General features: G+C 41.2%; 1 long non-coding RNA gene across 1 annotated transcript in view; it reads right to left on the bottom strand.

Annotated features, from left to right (window-relative positions):
* The window catches only part of LOC145415363 (uncharacterized), a 122,740-nt gene that overhangs the window by 15,282 nt on the left and 84,533 nt on the right, over positions 1–22,925 (bottom strand). Inside the window, exon 2 of the long non-coding RNA XR_013900074.1 lies at positions 7,680–7,760. This is a non-coding gene — a long non-coding RNA (uncharacterized LOC145415363). The remainder of the gene's footprint in view (positions 1–7,679; positions 7,761–22,925) is intronic.

The raw sequence follows: 22,925 nt of genomic DNA on the forward strand, positions 1-22,925 counted from the left end.
CTGGAAGGAGAGAATAAACGGAGATGAGGAGGGAGGGTGGAGAGAGAGGGGGAGGGAGACAGGGAGGAGAGAGAGAGGGGAGGGAGGGGGGGAGGAAAAGTAGGGAGGGAGGTAAGAGGAGTGCGGAAGAGAGGAAAATGGGAAAAATGAAGGGAATGAAGGAATGAAAGGGAGAGGAAGGAAGAGAAAGAAAGGATGAAAGGTAAAGAACGATAATGGAGGAAGGGTTAGAACAGAGAGAGAGAGAGAGAGAGAGAGAGAGAGAGAGAGAGAGAGAGCCAGGGACGTGTATACATAAATGAGTGTGTAGTCTTTATCTATGGGTATGTGTATGACTGCATGTGCGTGTGTGGTCTTGTCTCATGGGTAGTCATTTGTGTGTGTGTGTGTGTGTGTGTGTGTGTGTGTGTGTGTGTGTGTGTGTGTGTGTGTGTGTGTGTGTGTGTGTGTGTGTGTGTGTGTGTGTGTGTGTGTGTGTGTGTGTGTGTGTGTGTGTGTGTGTGTGTGTTCTATTTTGCTTCGACGTACAGTGTGTCTGCATGCGTGAGTGTATTTGTGTATGTATGTCTATTTGCATATGCATGTGTTATTGTTTTCCTTTTTACTTACAGCATCTACGTACACGCTCTAGCTCCACACACACACACACACACACACACACATCAAACATCAGTGCACAATATCTACCAAAGAATATTTAAAAGACAACTGCAGTAACTCCCCATTTATTTCTCCCCATCTTTATCATTCACTCCACTCCTTTAATCTCTCTCTCTCTCTCTCTCTCTCTCTCTCTCCATTCCCTTCCTCTGCATTCAGCATTCTCTCCACTAACTTTTTTTTCCTCCCCGTATTCTGTTCCTTCCCCATTCCATACCTACCTTCTGTCTTTCTTTTTTCTCATGCGCCCATCTCCCCACAGGCATCCTCTCCCCACTTTCATCTTTCTCTCCAATTTATATACTCCCCATTCTGACCTCTCCACCCTCCTCCTCACTTTGTTATTCATCCCCAGTTCCTTCTTCTCCTCGCATCATTTTCCTTCCCCATATTCGTCACTTTCTTGTAATATCACTCTTTCTTTTCCTCTCAATTATAACTTCTCACTTTCTTCTCCCCACCAGATATTGCACTCTCCCCATCTTCTTCTTTCTCTCCATGTAATATTATCTCCATGTTCTCTGTCTCCCCACGTATCTTTCTCTCCAAACTTTCTTCTTCCCTTCATTCTTCTTCTTCTCCTCTATTTTCTTCTTTCTCCCTGCTGTCTTCTTTCTTTATATTTTCTTCTCCCTCCTGACTTTCCTTCTCCTCCCTACTTCTTTCCTTTTTCCCCACTTTTTACTTCCTCCCCACTTTCTTCTCCCTTTCCACTTCTTCCTTCCCCACTCCCTTTCTTCCCACGCAGCATTCTCTCCCCACTCCCTTCTTCTTCCTCCCCACGTAGTATCATCCCAGGTATTCTCCGCGCGCCTCTGAATATTACCCGTCATGCGGCCCAGGGGAGGCATCATGGGGGAAAAATGGAGAGGAGGGTCATGCAGTTTTAATGAGCAGTGGCGGCGGGTCGTGTTACCGCGATATATAGATAATGTCGGGTCGTGTAGTGGTCACCTGGGTGCGCTTGGGGTTGGCCTGGCTGGGTGGGGGTTGGGGAGCGGAGGTCTGAGGGGTTGGGGGGTTGGGGAGGCTAGGGAGGTTAGGGTTAGGGGAGAGGAGGTCTCAGGGGCTGGAGGTTGGGGAGGGTAGGGTTAAGGGAGAGGAGGGTTAGAGGACTGGTTGGGAAGGGAGTCAAGCTTTGATCCATTACTAACGACGCCGGAAGTGTACCTCTTGATGTCGGGTCGGTTTGTATGTATGTACTGTACGTACATATGTACGTGAATATGTACAATATGTATATATGTATGAATATATCAATAAAATACCTCTTAATGCCTGAGCCGCTGTGCCTCAAAACGGATACTGAAGCTCTTTTAGGGTTGGGGGCGGGTGTCATGATCTTCACTACGAGTACGTCATTTTTAAAAGTTCTTGCTGCCATCCAGAATAAACAACAGTGCAATAAAAATACCCTCGTCTGCCGGAAGGGGTTACAGGTAGGTGGCCGAACCAGGTGACGTGGGTGTGTTTTTAGCAGCCGTATGAGGTCAATTGCACTTCGTTCTTACCTTCCTCAGACGATTTTATTCAGCTTTGGAGAGGTTTTTTGAACAGGAAGGGACGTCACCCACATTCAAAGACCCTATGATTCCGACTGAGGCGCTTTTGAGTTTATTTTCGAGTTAATTCGTACTGTAACAAGACGATTTTATACAACTTAAGAAAGGCTGCTCATACTGAAGGGGTACATGAAGGTAATATATGACTCCTGCATTTGGAAAGGTGTATCCCAGGTGAAATAAAATCGTCAGGAGATGGTGATAATAAGGTGAAAAATGACGTTCCCGGACTTAATGGATTTAATTTATTCATAATTTTGATGTTAAATTTACTGCTTAATATCCTGATTAGTACTGGTATTGCTTTCAATATGATGACGTATTTTTACTTTACTCGACTTGTGTGTGTGTGTGTGTGTGTGTGTGTGTGTGTGTGTGTGTGTGTGTGTGTGTGTGTGTGAACAGGATAACTCAAATAGTTTTCATTTGATTTCAACCAAACTGTGTGGAAGAGCTGAAAACAAGCCAGGGGGGTTGACCTACTGTTTTTAGAAGCAACAGGTCAATGTTTAAGATCACAGATTTAGGTTAGAGTACAACCTAGGATGATCAGCTTCGACAGTTTTTATTCAATTCGATCAGACTTGGTAGAAGGGAAAAGAGTATGGTATGAACGAAGAGGCTTGATTTTGAGAACCAGTCAAAGGCCAAAGTCAAAGGGCAAAGTCAAAATTCGACTCATGTTCCCGTGTGTGAGCAAAATAACTACAAAAGTTTTTATTCACTTTGGGCCAAACTTGGTGGAAGGGTTAAGGATCAGTCTAGGGGTTGGCGTACTGTTTTTGAGATGAATAAGTCAAAGGTCAAAGTCACAAGGGATGGCCAACTTTGGGACTTTTTATCCTATCTAGAAAAAAACTTTGTGGATGAGATCACAGAAAGGGAAGGATAAAGGAATACGATTTTGAGAATAATAAGTCAAACGTAACAAATACAGTGAAAGGTCAAAGCTCAAGGTCACAGGTCAAACTCAACTCAGTTTTGGCCCGTTCAGGACCAAGGAATGGGGAAATAGTAAGAGGTGAGGCAAGAATGAGGTAATTAGTACTTTACAGTAATTAGTCAAAGGTCAAGGTAACAAGGCAAAGGGAAATTATTACTAGATCCTTAGAAAAATTGATAGCATGAGGGTTGCAATGGGACTATCCGTTTTTTTTTTTTTTCTTTTCTTACGAAGGACATTGAAGCGAATCCTGAATTTTGTTTGTCATCTTTCGTATGTTTGTCTTTGCTTCTTTATTTGGAGGCTAATTTTTTCATTTCTTGCTTTTCTTGTTTCTTCTTTCTCATATATATATTTTTAGCTTTTTCTCTGATCATCTCCTTCATCGTGTTTTCGTTTTTCACCATTATTTCGTTTTCCATGTTTCTTTTACGTTTTCCTCCTCCTGGGCATTAATTTCTTTGTTTTTATTTCTTGTTTCATGCTTCACGTCCCATTGCTTGTTCTCTGTTTTTCTTGATATCACTGTTTCTTCCTTTGCTTTTATTTGTGTCTTGTTATCTCTATATTTCTTCTTTTTCTTTTGGATTTGTTATGTTATTTTTGTTTATTTCACTAGTTCCCTTCTCGTGGGTCTACTTTTTAGGCCTATTTTTTCATGTTTTTTGTCCTGCCTCATTTCCTTGTTTTCCGCGTTTTTCTTACCTATTTTCATCCTCATTTCATTTCTTCTTTTCGCCTCACTTAATACCTTTTCTCCTTCTGTTTTTCCTCCGCTTCCTTGGCTTCGTTTCTTTAGCTCTTTATTTTTAATTTTTTTTATAGTAACATGTCATCATTTGTTTGTGTTTTCCTTAATACCTTTTTAATTTGCAGTTTCTTTTTTTTTATATATAATACTTTCAATTTTTTCACATTCCAGGCTCCCAGTTCCTTATATATTTCCTTAATTTCGTTACTGAGTTATACCTTACTTGGCTTAATTTGGCTACCGCGTATCTTCACTCGTTTCTTTATTGCTCAGGTCTGTTTCTTCTGTCATATTTCTTTATTATTTTATTGTTTCTTTTTACGTTTTATTGGTTTATTAGCATCATAAGTTTTCTCGTTTCTCTGTTGATTTTTTGCTTCGAATTACTCTAGCTTCATTCTAGTGGTTTATTATCTTGTTTATGTCATTATTGCTTTATTTTTTGCAGCATGTCTTGTGTCTGGCTATGGTTTTATTTTTTATGTTTAATTTTGTGTTTGTTTCGTTTTCTTGTTTCATGCCTTTTTTTGTTTGTCTCTAAATGAATTTCTTGTTTCATGTCCTGTTTTACCTTTCAATTCCCTATCCTTCTTTTTCAGTAATTATTTTTGGTTTTATTTGTTTTTCATGTTTGTTTTTGTTTCGTCTATTGTTTCTTGTCTCAATGTTTTGTTTACTTGTTATACGTTTCTTGATAGTGTTCTTTTGTTTGTTTGTCTTTGTTTACTGGTTCTTGTTTGTGTTCCTTTCTTCAATTATTTGTTTAATATGAGTCTGTTTTTGTTGCTTCTTCGGTTGCTTCTCTTGTTTATTTAGTTCCTTTCACTGCTTCGCTTGTCTTAATTTTCTTTGCTTATTTTCCTTGTTCCATGTGTTTGTTTAGCTTCTTTCGCTTTCTTTGCTTGATCACTTCTTTGTCTAGTTACTCTCTCTCTCTCTCTCTCTCCTGTTTTTTTTTAGTTTCATTCTTTCATTATTTTTTCTGTTTCGTATTCTTTTGTTTCTTATGTTCTCTTCGTTCGTTTCTTTCGTGTTTTTTCTTTCCTGTTTCTTTTTACAGTTTAACTTGTTTCTGGCGTCTGTTTCTTTTTTCTTTTTGTTCCATTTTTTGTTTCATTTGTTTTTCCAGCTTCCTTGCTTCTTGTCATTAGTTCCCTTTTACACAGAGAAAAATGTGTTTGTGACTTCTGACAAATGCATATTAAAAAAAAAGAAAAAAGCCACATTTATAAAATATATTGTAATGGAAAAATATGATGCAATTTTCACAGTCCATTTTTTCTATGTCTGCAACGCTGATTTAATTGAGCAATATTCTTTGGGGGCGCAAAAAATGGCAAAATTTCTAAGTCAACGTGTGTGTGTGTGTGTGTGTGTGTGTGTGTGTGTGTGTGTGTGTGTGTGTGATTTCCTTGGCTCTCTTTACTAATTTGTTATTATTTTTTTCTGTTTTTCGTTTTAATTGTAATTTGCGTTTTTGTTCCAACATTTCTTTCTCAGGTTTAATGTTCCTTTGTTTCCATCTATTATTGTTTCTGTTGTTTATTGTTTTTCTTTATTGATTCATTTGTTTATGTATGTTTTCCTTCATCTGTTTCTTTAGCGTTGTCTTTATTTTCTTACTTCATTTGTTTTCTCTTTTTCGGATAATGTTTCACTTGTTTCTCTGGCTGTTTACTCTCTTCACTTGCTTTACTTCTTCTTGTCACGTTAATCTCTGCTTCATTTTTACCTTTCCTCCTTGTTTGGCATCATGGTTTCTCGTCTGTCTTTCTGGTGTTTCGTTTTTTTCAATGTCTTGTTTCATATTCATCCCAGCTTCTTTGTTTATTTATATTGCTTTTATTTGTGGCCATTTTTTCTTTGGATTCTTTGGTTCATTTTATCTTTATCTGACTATTTCTTCTGTCTTTCATTTTTTGTTCATGCCTTTTTTCTGTTGTTTTTGCTTTTTTTTTTTTTTTAATAGATAAGGTGGCTTCATGTCATAATTTATCGTTGCTGTTTCTCGTTCTAGTGTCATTGTTTCGTGAAAATTTCCCAGTTTCATCTCTCTCTCTCTCTCTCTCTCTCTCTCTCTCTCTCCCCACCACCTCCCTGTTTCCTCACCCGTTTCCTTCCTAGTTTCACCTGCCTGTCTCAGTCTTCCTCCACCCCCCCCCACTCCTCTAGTTTACTCATTTTTCTTTTTGAGGTATACATTCTCTCTCTCTCTCTCTCTCTCTCATTATGATTCTTCCTGAGGTCCACATCTCTCTCTCGTCTGTTTCATTCATTCTCAGGTTTCTCTCTCTCTCTCTCTCTCTCTCTCTCTCTCTCTCTCTCTCTCTCTCTCTCTCAGTATACTTGGAGCAGCGTATCGACCGTCCGTGAAATATTAAGTGACATTGATTTGTGAAGGTTAGTTAAGATGTACACACATCGTCTGGTGCACATGTGTACTATACATACTAACGTACATGGTGATACATTCATACACTGCGACATACATACATACATACATACATATACACATACATTCACACATACATAGCAGTAGATTCATACATGGTGCCATACATACATACATACAAACACATACATTCATACATTTGTACATCAATGCGTTCACACATTATCAAAAATACGTACACACGTACATGTGTATTTATGCTGACGCACATACGCAGTACATACCTAGTTTCTTTCACGTATGATTATGTACACACTTGGATGTACACATAACTGCATACATCCACTGACGCACATACATTATAAATTACACTGTACACGCATGCACTCTAACAGCAGGTGATTATTTATTATTCATTTCTCTCTCTCTCTCTCTCTCTCTCTCTCTCTCTCTCTCTCTCTCACACACACACACACACACACACATACACACGTTCACATACACATACATAAAAGATATATAGGCATAAGATGACATTCAGATATACATAATTTTACTAGAGAACCCGAACAAGCATTAAACAGTAACTCAGATGTGTGTGTGTGTGTGTGTGTGTGTGTGTGTGTGTGTGTGTGTGTGTGTGTGTGTGTGTGTGTGTGTGTGTGTGTGTGTGTGTGTGTGTGTGTGTGTGTGTGTGTGTGTGTGTGTGTGTGTGTGTCTGTGTGTGTGTCTGTGTCTGTGTATGTGCAGGTTTACTGCATACGTACACAAGTATATTCTGGACTTTATTTGTATGCACTATGGATGTATGCATAGCTTTATGTATGTATGTATGTATGTATGTATGTATGTATGCACGTATGTATATATGTATGTTATGTATGTATGTGTGTTTGCAGATATGTATGTTGTGTATGTATGTATGTATGTTATGTGTGTTTGCAGATATGTATGTTGTGTATGTATGTATGTATGGATATGTATGTTATGCGTGTATGTATGTGTGTATGCGTGAATATAGGTAGTCCACATTTTACACGTGTACATAAAAACGAAGTATAAATACATGTTGATGATTATATGTAAACAAACTATATAAACTGATCAAACAACTGCACGATTGCGATTTATTAATATATGTAGGACGTGCATTCAGCACAAACACGCAGTCCCTCCCTCCCTCCCTCCCTCCCTCCCTCCCTCCCTCCCTCTCTCTCTCTCTCTCTCTCTCTCTCTCTCTCTTCAAAATTCACTCCCCATACCTCTGACACACACACACACACACACACACACACACACACACACACACACACACACACACACACACACACACACTCACCAAAACCAAACTACGCTTCACTTGAAACTTACCTTCTGTTGGCTCCAGTGAAGTGTGGTAGTTTCTTTGTTTCCTTGTTTCGTCACCGCTTCACTCCCCCTTCACAATGACAGCTGAGGGAGAGAGAGAAAAATAATGTTAGGGAAAGAGGGGTGTTACATAGAGTATACAGATGTTACGGGCCTTTTTGGGTGGTTCGGTCGTAGCGATAATGAAGGATGCTTGAAATAATGAGGAAATTAGAGAGAGAGAGAGAGAGAATGTTGTCTTAGGTAAAATTATTATTATTATTATTATCGATGCTTACATATATGCGTCTCACTGCAGGGCGATAACTGATTCTCTCTCTCTCTCTCTCTTAACAATATCTTTTTCACGTGTTTCTCTCATGTCTCCGTTTTTCTATCATCTGTCTTCCTTTCCTCCACACATCCCTCTCTCTCTCTTCCTCCTCCTCCATCTCCCAGTCTCCCTCCCCTTATATCCCTCCTACGTAATCCCCCTCTTTCAACACATATTCCTCTCTGCCTCATATACTCGTCTACATAATCTCCCTCCCTCCCCTCTCTTCACTTTCCCTCCTTCTCTCTCTCTCTCTCTAGCGTTATACTTATATTTCTTAATGGAGAGATACGGTATTTCTTCCGTTTCGTTTCCCTTTCTTCCAAACCCCTTGTCATCTTAGCGCCATTCCTTTAGTTCTTCAACAAATCACTTTAAAAAATAGCACAATCGTTCCTCAAGGCCAATAAACCCAGACATCTTTTTATTTCCTTTATTCAGACCTTTAATTTGAGACTACTTCCTCTTCAACACGAGAGGTTTTCCAAAAATGAAATAAAACCGTCTTGTTGTAAGGAGAATAATGTTTAAATAAAACGTATATATAGTAAAGGGGGCTTAAAGAGGCTGATTCTAACCCCTTCAGTTATAAGTCTCTTCTATGCTGAATAAAATCGTCTGAGGGAAGGAAGAAGCAGGCGGAAGAGCGTCATCGGTGTGAAAATGCTGACTCCTTCAATTCAATTACCTTTTCCTTCCCTATTTTCTTCTCTATTCACCATCATCATCATCATCATCATCATCATCATCATATTCTTTTTCGTCATCACCATATTCTTCTTGTTCTTGTTCTTCTTCTTCTTCGTCATCATCATCATCATCATCATCATTATTACATTCTTCATTATCATCATCATCATCACCATATTCATCTTCTTTATCATCTTCAGTATCATCATCACCATCATCATCATCATCTTCTTCTTCTTCATTTTTTTTTCTTCTTCTTTCTGTTTCCTCTGACTTACTCATCTTCGTGGTCACTTTTCGAACTGAAGGGGTTAGACAGCCTTTATTAACCCCTTCAATACGAGAGATGTTTCCCAAGCTGAAGGAAATCGTCTTGTGATAGAGCGAAGAAAATAAGATAATATGGTGTGTCCTGGGAATAATCTATCTATTGCCAGACGCCTCAATCCCGTTTGGGGTGGCCACAAACAAATCGCCCTGTCCCCCGCCATTTCACTGCCCTGCTCCCAACTCACACCCCCCTCTCTCATATACCTCTCCACCCCATCCCTCCATCTCATCCTCGGCCTCCTCCTCCCTCTTCCCCCCTCCACCTCACTCACATACACTCTCTTCGTCAGTCTTTCACCCTCCATCCTCTCCACATGGCCAATAAACAGGCTGATAAATATACTAGCACATTTTACCCCATCATTATGTTAAAATCCCCTACCCATCATTACGTTTAAATCCCCTACCCATCATTACGTTTAAATCCCCTACTCATCATTACGTTTAAATCCCCTACCCATCATTACGTTTAAATCCCCTACCCATCATTACGTTTAAATCCCCTATTCTATGCTGAGTAAAATCGTCTGCCAGAAGCATAATTAGGAAGGTTCTCGTAGTTATTGAAAGGGGGGAGGGGTGGTGTTTGAGGCAGCGATTTTGTTTTTATATCTCGGCCCCTGTGTCTCGCTCTCTGTCTCGCTCCCTCCTTCTCCCTTATCGTTCCCTCCAACACCCTCTCTCTATTTCTCTCTTTTTCACCCTCTCTCTCTTTTCTCTCCCCCTCCTCACCTCTTCCCTCTTCTCTCTCCCTCCCATCTCACTTCCCCCCTCTCTGTTTTGTTTCCCCCACCTGTCCTTTTATTTTCTCCCCTCCCTCTCTCCCCTCTGCCTTCTCCCATCCTCTCTCTCTCTCTCTCTCTCTCTCTCTCTCTCTCTCTCTCTCTCTCCATCCCTTCTTTCCCCCCCTCCCTCTTTTCTTCCTCGCCCTTCCTGTTATGCATCATTCACCCTCTCCTTGCGTCATTCTCTCCCCCTCCTTGTCCTCCTCCCCCTTCTTGCGTCATTCCCCTCCCCTCCCCTCCCCTCCTCCTCCTCTTCCTCCTCCTCTTCGCCCACACCTTTTCCCATGATTTTCGTAATCGTCTTCATTACTATGCATCAGTCTCATCCCTTGTCATAATTCGTCACGTCTTTCTGAACGAGTATAATCTGTTCGTCTCTCTCTCTCTCTCTCTCTCTCGTTTCTTTCATTATTTAGTAGTGTTCATCCTCTTCATAACTCTAAACCCTCTTTCCTTGTTATTCACTTTATTTCCGCTTTACCTTTTCGTCTCACTTTATTTTTCATACATATATTTTTTCAGCCTTCTCTCTAAACAACTTATTTTTTTTATTAAACCATTTTTTTACCTTATCAACTTAATTTTCTATTCTTCTCTTATTTTCCTTCTACCAATTGTCTTTTTTATCTATTTTTCGTTCGTTTATTGATCCTGCAGTATCATCTTTTTAGTCCACATCGCTCTCGGTCTGCCTCTCCATCATCCCATTCATTCTCGGCCTCCATCTCATCCTCCCTTTTATCCCCTCTTCTTTTTTTACCCTATTCATTCTCGGCCTCCCTCTCCATCCCCATTTATCCCCTCCCCGACCTCCCTGGCAGCCCTTAAACCACCAGGCCTCAACAACGAAGGTAATTACAGACCTATTAGCCTTGTCTGGGGTGGTTCAGGGCTGTCTAACTAAGCCAATCACCTCTCTCTCTCTCTCCCTCTCTCTCTCTCTCTCTCTCTCTCTCTCACTCTCGTCTCCTTGGTTACGTCTATCTTTGTCTCTTTCTTGATAGGCAGTCAAAATATCTTCCCCCTCCTTTCCCCCCTCACCACACCCTTTCCCCCTCACCCCTCGCTGCTCTCCCTTCCCCCCTCCCCCTCCCCTTCTCCTCTCCCTGCTCCCCTTCCCCATCCCCCTCCGTCCTCACCCCTCCCTCTCCCCTTCTCCTCTCCCTGCTCCCCTTCCCCATCAACCTCACCCCTCACCACTCCCCCTCCCCTCCCTTCTTCTTCCCTCCCCCTCCCCCTCTCCTTTTCCAAGCTCCTCCCCTCCCTCTTTGCCCTGGGGGAGTGCGTGGGGTCCGGGTTCGAATCTGGGACCGGTCAGACTGGGAGGTTCACGCTGTTTCCCCTCTTCCCTGTTTTCTCTGTCTATTTATCTACCTTATCTATCTATCTATCTATTTATCTATCTTATCTATCTATCTATCAATCCATCTAAAATTAGGAACTAGGGTGAGAGACGTGTTCTAGGTGAGGACTGTAACCTGGAAAATATAAACTGTCTGTATTAATGACCCTCGTGTTCTTGATAGGCATACGTACCCTTATTATTATTATTATTATTATTATTATCATTATTATTATTGTGATGATGATGATGATGATGATGATGATTATATTTACTACTACTACTACTACTACTACTACTACTGGTACTACTACTACGGCTATTATTATTGTTATTATTATTATTATTATTATCATCATTATTACCGTACTAAAGAATAATGGAGGGGAAAGGAATCTCGCTTCACGTATCCCAAATCCAATATATCTCAGGTGTATCAAAACAACAATGAAATTTTATCTCAGTATATTACTATGAACTTGGATTATTTATTTATTTATTTATTTTTTTTACCGCAGGATGTCAAAACTCGATTATGGGACGTCACACTATACTCCTTTCACTCTGACTTGGCCTAATAGTACCATCCCTCCACCTTGAATGCTAAGCCATAACACCAGATTAACACTAGAATATGATGCTAGTCACGGGGAAGTGCTGTGGAAGGATGTAGAGCCGTAGTACTGTTTTTTTTTTTTTTTTGCCACTGAGCTACGTGACTTAAGCTGCAAAAGGACGAAAATCTGGACCAAGTTAGAGTAACAGGAGTATAGGTAATGATGGAATGTTTCAGAAGCACAAAGGAGTAATTTATTTTGATTGTAAGTATACTTCCTTAAGTAGGTACAGTTCCTTAAGTAGGTATAGATCCTTAAGTATAGTTCCTTAAGTATTGTTCCTTATGTATGGTTCCTTAAGTAAGTGTAGTTCTTTAAGTACAGTTTCTTAAGTAATGGTCTTTCAATAATTATAGTTTCTTAAGTATAGTTCCGTTAGTATAGTTCCTTAAGCATAGTTCCTTTAAAATAAATGGGATATCAAGAATTAGTGTGCTACCTTATGCTCATATTTCTCAGCCTATCTTCCTCCCTGTTCTGTCCTTCTGTCTCTGTCCTTTCTTCCTTCCTTCCTTCCTTTCTAAATACCTTCCTTGTCTTCCTACTATCCTTCCATCTCCGTCCTCGCTTCCTCTGCTCTTCTTCCTTCCTTCCTTCCTTCCTTCCTTCTCTCCTCCATATATTCCTTCACTATTTTCGCAGTTCCATTATTTTGTACTTTTTTAATTTCTCCTCCCTCCCTTTTCCTTCTCCTCTTCCTCCTCCTCTTATTCATCCTTTTTTTTGCTTGTGCTTTCCGCCTCCTCCTCCTCCCTTCTTCTTTTTAACCTCCCTTCCTTACCCTTTTTGTCCTATCTTTTCTTCCCTACTTTCCTCCTTCTCTCCCTTCTTTATCCTCTCTTTCCTACCTAACCTTCCCCCCCTCATCTCTCCTCTCCCCCCCCTCCTTTCCTTCCCCCTCCATTTATTCTCCTACCTTTCCTCCCCACTCCCATCATTCCCTTCTCTTCCTTCCTTCCTCCTCCCTTTATTCCCCTTCCCTGACTTCCCTCATTCCCCTACACTCCTTCCCCCTCCCATCATTCCCTTCTCTTCCTTCCCGCATTCCTTCCCCCTCCCTTCCTTCCTTCTCCGTCAGCTCAGGCGTGGTTTAATTGAACTGTCTGCTGGTGTGACGTAGGTGTTTGGGAGGGACAGAGCTTCCATGAATAAAATTGTCTGGATGTGGCAAATGGACCTAAAATAAATCCCCTTATCGAAATTAAAGGCTTAAATGAAGTTTCTTTCGGTGTGGCATAGTTTTTAGGGAAGCAGGATCTATTTTCTTTCTCTCTTTTTTTTTTTTTTTTTTTTTTTTTAATAGTCGTCATAATTAAGAGGATATTAGAATGTGAGATGATTATATTCCACTGGAGATAAAGGTAGGGAGGTAGGAAGGTCATAGTTAGTTCCATTTAAATCACGCGTTTCAGTAATGGTGTGAAAAATGCTGCAGTTCTCCCTCCTCCTGACCATCACAGGTAAGTAATTCGGCTTAATATCTCACACAGGTATAGGATGAGAAAATATAAGAGACACGGCCTTCGGATATCTCTAGTCAGGAAGTCAAAGTCACACATTAAGGAGGGACGTCAAAACATAACAACAGAAGCCAGGAAGTCAGAAGAATCCAACAAGGGAGGGAGTACAAACAGAGTAACAAAAAACTCAATGGAGATCAATGAATACAACAGCGTGAGAAATCATATAATGCAACCAAGGAAGTAAACAATAATCATATCAGAAAACAGAAAATCAGATATTAAAACTACGATATAAATAAAGAAATAAATAGTCTTCAAAGTCAGGATATAAAATAATACCATGAGAGAATTAAAAAAAAAAAGTAAAAAAAAAAACACAATCCAGAAAGTCAAAACACAACCCCCCCTACACACACACACACACACACACACACACACACACACACACACAGCAATTCAAACAACATAGCCTCACCGTGAGAGACTTCAAATATGACAACCATGAAAGAAGTCAGAAGAATCCAGAGTTTCATGTACGTATCCACTTTGACACTATGCCTCATTGTCGATCTCTCTCTCCCCCTCTCTCATCAATCTAAACTTTATTCTAGGAGATGATTAGACCTTAGAAATTACTGATCATTTCTCGAGATGATCCACGTGTACCCGATAGGCAATGAAAAAAGACGTATTTCCTTATCTTCATTCTCAGTCTTCCTCTCCTTCTTCTTATCACTTTGAAAGACTTTCCATGTATTCCTCCATCCCTCAGATCTTCCATCTATCTCAGTCTCCCTCTCTCTGATCTTCCATCCCTCGTTTTCGGTGTTCATCTCAACCTTCCATCACCCTACAATCTTTCCCTCTGCTCATCTCTCCCCCTCTCCTTCATTCCCAGTCTCCCTCGCTTTCTTCCATCCTTCTAACAGTATGCTCTACACATTCCTCCCTCCATCCCTCCCTCTCTCATTCTGTGCCTCCCTCTCCCCAGTCTTCCACCATCTAGTCTTTCCCTCTACTTATCCCTCCCCCTTTCCCTCATTCTCAATCTCTCTCACTCTGATCTCTTCCCTTTTACACTCTTCTCTGCGTATTCCTATCTCCTTCCCTCCCTCCCTCCTTCTGAGTCTTCCTCTCCTCAATCTTCCTTCACCATACAATCTCTCTCTGTCTTCCTCTCTCTCTCTCTCTTTCCCTCATTCTGTGCCTCCCTCTCCTCATTCTAAAATCACTTTACAATCTCTCCCTGTATCCCTTCTTCTCTCCCTCCTCATTCTTCCATCACCCTACAGTCTCTCCCTGTCTTCCTCCCTCTCTCCCTCCCTTGTCTCGTCCTCGGTCTGCCTCTCCTGCCGCTGCTGTGACCTATAAAGAGATCCGGGTGCAAGACAGGGTGTGGCGATCGATATGGGAGCCAGGCTTTGCCACACCTACCCTGCCACCGCAACTACCGCCACACCTACCGCAACTACCGCCACACCTACCGCAACTACCGCCACACCTACCGCAACTACCGCCACATCTACCGGAACTACCGCCACATCTACTGGAACTATCGCCACACCTACCGCATCTACCGCCACACCTACCGCATCTACCGCCACATCTACCGCAACTATCGCCACACCTACCGCAACTACTGCCACACCTGCCGCAACTACCGCCACATCTACCGGAACTACCGCCACATCTACTGGAACTATCGCCACACCTACCGCATCTACCGCCACACCTACCGCAACTACCGCCACATCTACCGCAACTACCGCCACACCAACCGCAACTACCGCCACACCTACCGCAACTACCGCCACATCTACCGCAACTACCGCCACACCTACCGCAACTACCGCCACATCTACCGCAACTACCACCACAGCTACCGCTACACCTACTGCATCTAATGTAGCAATGCATTAACCACACCTACTGCCACATCTACTACCGCATGCCTACCACCACACCTACCACCACGTACATCATCACAGCTACCACACCTACCACCTCGTCTACCGCATATACTCGTATGACCACAGTTACCACCACGCCTACCACATAATCTACCACCACACCCACTACCACATCAACCACACCCACCATCACACCTATCACATCTAGCATCACACCTACCACATCTCCCACCACACCCACCACCACACCAAGCACCTCTATCATTCCCTTTTCCACAGCAGATTAATTATTACCACTCCGCATCACACAAAGCTGTTTTTCCCCCCCTCTCACCCCAACCCCAAACACACTCTCGCCTCCCAAACACCCATTCCTTAGCAAATCGCACCAATACTCCTCAATACTACTCGAAATCTGGCTCCATCCGTCTTCCCCACCCGCTTCACAGAAAGATTTGTCCTGTGGAGCCATTAGTGTCAACCGGGGGTAGGATAAGAGGGGGAGAGGTTGTAGGGCGAGAGGGGAGAGGAGGAGGGGAGGAAGAAGGCTGGAGAGAGGAGCGAAAAGGTAGTGGACAGGTATGCGGAAGGGAGGGGAGGTTGGAGGAGAAGGAGTGGGCGAGAAGGGGAAGAGGAAATGTTGGAAGGGAAGAAAGAGAAGGGAAAAGGGAGAGAAGAGGGAAGCGGAGGGAGAAAGGGAAAGGGAATGAGGAGGGGAGAAGGTAAAGAGGGTAGGAGAGGAGAAGGGGAAGGGGAAGTGGGAATGTTGGAGGGGGAAGAGGAGGAGGAGGGGAAGGGGGAGAGGGAAGTGTAGTGAGAGCGACAGAGGCCAGCATTTCCCTTAACTTTATTGAACGATCTGGTTAGAGATTTATTTTATTTTTTCAGCTGACGGCAGACAAATTTATTCAGGTGAGAATTAGAAACATATTAACCTTCTTTTTGTTAATGGCGATGTTCATTTTACCTTATTTCTTTGCGTATTTTAATTAGTGATAATAATACAGGAATTTATCTTTAGCTTAATAATGCAGAGTATCGTTATTAATCTTGTCCTTCCTTTAAGCGCACTACAGTAATTTATTCAGGTCACCAGCCATTTATTTTATTTAGATGGTGAAAATTCTTGTGACGCCAGACCTACTGAAAACGTGAACCCGTGAACTGCAGGCTTAAGTACGTTTTCTGCGGCCCACCATCCTCCTTTCGGGGACGAGGAAGTAATGTGAGGGATGTTTGTATAACAAGGTAGGTGATCCGCCCAGTTATATCGGTGCCACCACATGAAGGCGTCCCCATGGAGCACCAAGGAACAAGAATAAAAAATAAATAGATAAATGAAATAAAACACGTCACAGGATTGTAAAAGTCAAAATTTCTATGGATGCTTGTAGATATTAATTTGGCTTTACACAGAATTTTTCAAAAAAGAAACTGTACCCACACAATAAACACTCCCTTGCCGATTAAACCGATACGCTCTCCCGATTTTCTCACCGATAAAGCCGATATACACTCACGCCTTATAGTATCCGAACACCTGGGCACGATGATTGTGAAAATGAGTAGAACGTAGACCGGCATCACGAAACTATAGTATGCTTGATATTGGAGTCATGCATACTGAAGTGACGGTGTATGGTGCTTTGGTGTATGGTGCATTGGTGCATTGGTGTATGGTGCAATGGTGTATGGTGCATTGGTGTATGGTGCAATGGTGTATGGTGCATCGGAGTATGGTGCATTGGTGTATGGTGCAATGGTGTATGGTGCATTGGTGTATGGTGCAATGGTGTATGGTGCAATGGTGTATGGTGCATCGGAGTATGGTGCATTGGTGTATGGTGCATTGGTGTATGGTGCAATGGTGTATGGTGCATTGGTGTATGGTGCATTGGTGTATGGTGCATTGGTGTATGGTGCATTGGTGTATGGTGCATTGGCGTATGGCGCAATGGTGTATGGTGCATTGGTGTATGGTGCAATGGTGTATGGTGCAATGGTGTATGGTGCTTTGGTGTATGGTGCAATGGTGTATGATGCATTGGTGTATGGTGCATTGGTGTATGGTGCATTGGTGTATGGTGCATTGGTGTATGGTGCAATGGTGTATGGTGCATTGGTTTATGGTGCAATGGTGTATGGTGCATTGGTGTAAGGTGCATTGGTGTATGGTGCACTGGTGTATGGTGCATTGGTGTATGGTGCACTGGTGTATGGTGCATTGGTGTATGGTGCAATGGTGTATGGTGCATTGGTGTATGGTGCATTGGTGTATGGTGCAATGGTGTATGGTGCATTGGTGTATGGTGCAATGGTGTATGGTGCATTGGTGTATGGCGCAATGGTGTATGGTGCATTGGTGTATGGTGCAGTAGTCATTTTTGATAGGGATGCACAAGAGGAAAGCCTTTTTTCTGAGTCTTTGGCAATATATTTCTAAATGGGTGGTGCTTACATTGTTTGGATACTTTTTGGTCAGACTGTTCCTTGCCACTGTTACTGCTCAGTCCTGATTTTCCTGAAGTTAAAGCAAAGTTTCCACCGATTTTCTTGCCGTTAAAGCTAAGTTTCCCGATTCTCTTGCCGTTAAAGCTAAGTTTCCCGATTCTCTTGCCGTTAAAGCTAAGTTCCCGATTTTCCTGCCGTTAAAGCCAAGTTTCCTGATTTTCTTGCAGTTAAAGCTGTGTTCCGATTTTCTTGCCGTTAAAGTTAAGTTCCCGATTCTCTTGCCGTTAAAGCTAAGTTTCCCGATTTTCTTGCCGTTAAAGCTAATTTTCCCGATTTTCTTGCCGTTAAAGTTCAGTTTCCCGATATTCTTGCCGTTAAAGCTAAGTTTCCCGATTTTCTTGCCGTTAAAGTTAAGTTTCCCGATTTCCTGGCCGATAAAGGTGTTTCCCGATTTCCTTACGACAAATGCGATTTTCCCGATTTTCTTGCCGATAAAGTTGCTTCCCGATTTCATTATGACAAACCCGATTTTTCCTATTTTCTTGCCGATAAAGCTCCATTATTCTCGATTTTCTTGCCGATAGCGCCAATTTCCTAGACTCTTGCCGGTAAGCCGTGTGTGAGCGCTTATACCTTCCGCCGATAGCTCTTGCCGAATCGAATTTTTGTTTTTTTGTTTTTGCCGATATGTGTGTGTGTGTGTGTGTGTGTGTGTGTGTTTTGCCAGTGGATATGTGGACATTTCTCCGTGACATGTGTATAATTTTATTTACCACCGATAGAACTATGAATATTTTTTGCCGAGAGAACTTGGATATTTTTTGCCGATAAAACTACGGATATTTTTTGCCGATAGAACTATGGATATTTTTGGCCGATAGAACTACGGATATTTTTCCCGATAGAACTGCAGTATATTATGCCGATTAAACAGCGGATATTTTACTGCCGATAAAACTAAGGATATTTTCTGCCAATAAAACTACGGGTATTTTTGCCGATAGATCCCGTGTTCAACGCTCCCCACTCCCCGATAAAACTATAATATTTTTCCTGAGTGATTTTGTTAATATTTTTTTCCCGTAAATATTTTTGCCGATAAATGTATATATATATTTTTCACTCTAAATCTACAATATTTAATACAATAAATTTTTATATATTACCTACAGAGTTATTTTTTTCCCGATAGCTTTACATATTACTTCGCGACCGATATACTTAATTATTTCATGACAGATTTATATAATATCTACCCGATAGAATCTTTTGCATTCTGCCGATAGGACTGTAGTAATATTCTAGCCGATTTATTTGGATGTTTTACCGATTTACTGTATAACATCTATCTACGTATCTATCTATCTATCTATCTATCTATCTATCTTTTGACAGACGATATCTATTGCCATCGATATCGGTGCTTCTCTAACATTTTGCCGATATGTTATGTTCTAGCCGATTTAACTGAATATCTTACCCGAGTTTCTGTATTCTCTCTTGATATCGGTATTTCTCCCCGATATTTGAGCCGATAATATGATTTCCTTTTGATATGCAGATTACATTTATCGTAATTATTTCCCGATATATTTACGCTTTTACAATAATTTACAGGATTCTATGTATCCCGATAAATTTAAAGACACTATTTTCCAGATATACTTAAAGATAATATTTTTCCGATAAAACTAAAGACATTTCCCGATAAATTTACACATTATTTTTCCCGATAAACTTAACCGATACTTGCCGATAAATTTCTCACTATATATTTTTGCCGATACAGTTAAAGCAAATATTGTGCCGACAGAGTGGGGTTATCATGGTTGCTTTGCTGATAGATTTGTGGCGGAATTTAGCGCAATATTTTTCCGATAACGTTACTGCCTGGGAGGAATTTGACGAGGTATTATAGATATACAATATTCTCTCTCTCTCTTTCTCTCTCTCTCTCTCTCTCTCTCTCTCTCTCATTATTATTATTATTATTATTATTATTATTATATATTATTAATAGTAGTAGTAGTAGTAGTAGTAGTAGTAGTAGTAGTAGTAGTAGTAGCAGCAGTAGTGGGCTGTTTAATTATAGTTTTATTGATACTCAAATGAAAGATTGTTATTTATATGTATGCATGCATGTACGATGTATGTATGTATGTATATATATATTTTTTACTCAGAGGGGTTAAAATACCAGGCGGCAGCAGGAATAAAGCAAGTTTTCTCCATTCTGACAGCGATTCCTAACCCCTTTTAGCTCAGGTGATGACCAGGTGTAGTCAGATTAAAAGGTAGCTATGACTAGAAACCAAGGAGACTCTAGTAAGGCTTTCTGGACTTTATGTAGCCAATGATGGTGTAAAAGTGGCCCAGTCCCGTCAAATGAAAGCAGACAGACTATAAGACTTCATCGCTAGCCAGTGTCGCTCTCCGCCTAACCTCGCCCGCACTACTTCCGGCGGGGTGTTGTTCGTATAGATTTTCGCTTAGTCTTGCCATCACCAGACGATTTTGCTCCACGGAGAAAAAAAAAACTCCAATGGTCGTTCCTTCTCTAGCAATTTATTCCAGCTAACGCCAGACGATTTTATTAAGCTGAGAGGGAGTGATAGGAGCCTGAGAGTGTCAATATCTCTATATCTCTCAGTGGAAGGGTAGAATTTAGGTATTTTTATTGTGGTCACCTCCGGACGATTTATTCAGTAGAGAGAGAGAGAGAGAGAGAGAGAGAGAGAATCCACGTAGTGAGAGGGTTAAGTACGGTGAAATGAGAGGCTGTGGTTTGTATTCCAAGAGGTTTTGGATATTCCGTAAAATATCTACTTAAGTGATTTATTCTGTAGATCTCAATATCCTCGTGTGTATTACTGTTGGAAAATATCGGCCGTTAATATAAATAGACAGTAAAGAGAGTAAAGGAAAATAGCAAGGTGTACAAGGCATAATAAATCGCTAAGAAAAAAATGTTAAGAAGCAGATATATCTAGAATGCGACGCTCACACACACACACACACACACACACACACACACACACACCGCTAACTAGATTCCCTACTCGCGGCCGCTAAAACAAACTCGCGTATATTTACCTCCGCGGAACAGAATCTTAAACTAAACAATCTTACTCACCGAATTAATCTTCCTCATCACCGCTAAGCTAACCTGTCTTTCTCACGACGCTAATTACTCACCATCGCTAAACTCATCTGTCTCACTCACTTATCCATCTTACTACCGCGAAAGTAAGCAATTTTACTCACTTTACTACTTTACTCATCAGCGCTAAACTCAGCTATCATATTCACTTGACTGTCTTCCTCACCACCGCTAAAATAAACTCTCTGACTCACGAAACTTACTCCCGCGAAACTCAACTACCTTTCTAAACTCTCTCTCAGCGCTCTTACGAAACTCTCTCTCTCTCACTCCCTCGAAACTCAGCTATCTTACTAAACTCACTCACTCAGCTCTCTCATTCACGAAACTCTCTCTCTCTCTTACTCACCCCCGCGACTCACCCATGCAGCGTTTCCCCGTGTTTCATTCTCCTCGTCGCCACCACCGCCGCCGCCGCCAGTTTCCGCCTCCCTGCCTTTCCATTCCGTCTGTCTGTCTGTCTGTCTGTGCTTCCGTCTCTAAGCGTGTTTCCAAAACTGACCTGTCTAAAATTTCCAAACACTTCGTCCGATTTTTTAGTTATATTTTCTATCCTTTTTTGACACTGTTCATTTTTTTTTTTTTCACCCTAAGCACTTCGCCAAACTCATCAATTTTTTTTTAACGTGTTCCGTCAATTATTTTTTTTTTAACCTCCTTGGCGCAGTCTTCATATATTTTTTCTAGACCATTTTTTTGCTGTCTTTTTTCCTTCCCTTTTTTTTTATTTCTTTGCGGATTTATCAGGTTTTTGTTATTTGTCCTAAGTTCTTCACCACTTGTTCTATTTCTCCTTCTAGTCACTTCGGTCCACAAGTTCAATATTTTTTCTAAGCACAAGAAGATCCACTATGTTTGTTTATCTCGCCACTGCCGCGTTCTGCTATTTCCTTTTTCACTGTTATTCGGGAGGGAAGATCCATGAAATACTCTAGGTTTCTCCCGTGTGTGTGTGTGTGTGTGTGTGTGTGTGTGTGTGTGTGTGTGTGTGTGTGTGTGTGTGTGTGTGTGTGTTATATTCAGTCAACCGCTCTAAAGGAAAATACGCAATCAAAAAATTTTCCTTAACATTTCAGAGTTCTCCCAATGTCCGCTCCTTTTGTTTTTTCCAATTTCCTCAAAAAAATAAAACAAAGTAAATCAATGCACTCAAAATATCTCTTCTGTCTTTAATTTTACATGGCCTGGTAATGTAGCACTTTTTTTTTCGCATCACCAGAAAATTGTAAAAAAAAAAGAAAAAATCAGATCTTGTCGAAATATTTTTACTTGGTGACTTTGCAGTGTATCAATCAGTTTTTACCTTTCAATCCGAGGACGCAATTTTGCTTTACTCCTTATATCTTTACCTGATTTTATTCACCTCAGGAAAGACATTAAATTGGAGATGTCAGAGCCTTCATTAACCCTTCCATTATGAGATCAATTTCTTAAACTGATGATTAAGAAAGTGCAATATTAGATAAGATCTTCATTAACCCTTACAAGGTGAGATTTCTTTCCTAAATTGATGATTACAGATTCCCGCATTACTGAAAGAATTGATGGCTTTCTCTGACGCCTCCTTGTGAATTAATCTCAACTAAGGTGACTGAAATCGTCTCAAGGTAGTAATACATCAACGTTTATAATCATTACACCTTTCGTCCGTAGATTAAGCTACCCTAATCCACGTCCAAGTCAGACTAATCCTTATCATCTGTTTATCTTAGTAGAAGTCCACCCTACGCCAATATCTGAAAATCGGACACTTTGTGGATTCGAATCATAGCGCGTTCATCCCTTCAGTCCGGGCGATGTACAGCCAGAGAAAAAAACTATCTTCCCTGTTCCGTCTGATGAAATTTTACAACTAGCGAAATATAATGAAAATCCCATCTCTATCAGTGCGTGTTTCAGTGAGTTCCATTTTTTCCCCTATGTATTCGTCAGGCTTTGGGAAGATACTTGTGTCTCTCTCTGTGTACAGTCGGCGTAAAAAATCCCGCCCTCATCTCCAGCTCTCCTCTCTATGGATGCCGAAAACGAGTGAGCGTAATGACAGGCAGGCATCACTGAGATTGTTTTTTTCCCCTCAGGTCATTGCCATCGGTGTCGTTTTTTGTGGATCTGCAACACTAATTTTCAGTGTTCATGGGGAAAAATAGCAAGAAAGAGGACAGGAGTTTGGATCCCGACTGTACATTTC

The sequence above is a fragment of the Coenobita brevimanus genome, chromosome 102, assembly GCF_032717465.1.
Source record: "Coenobita brevimanus isolate Jiangsu-jjx chromosome 102, ASM3271746v2, whole genome shotgun sequence".
In the NCBI taxonomy this organism is placed as follows: Eukaryota; Metazoa; Arthropoda; class Malacostraca; order Decapoda; family Coenobitidae; genus Coenobita; species Coenobita brevimanus.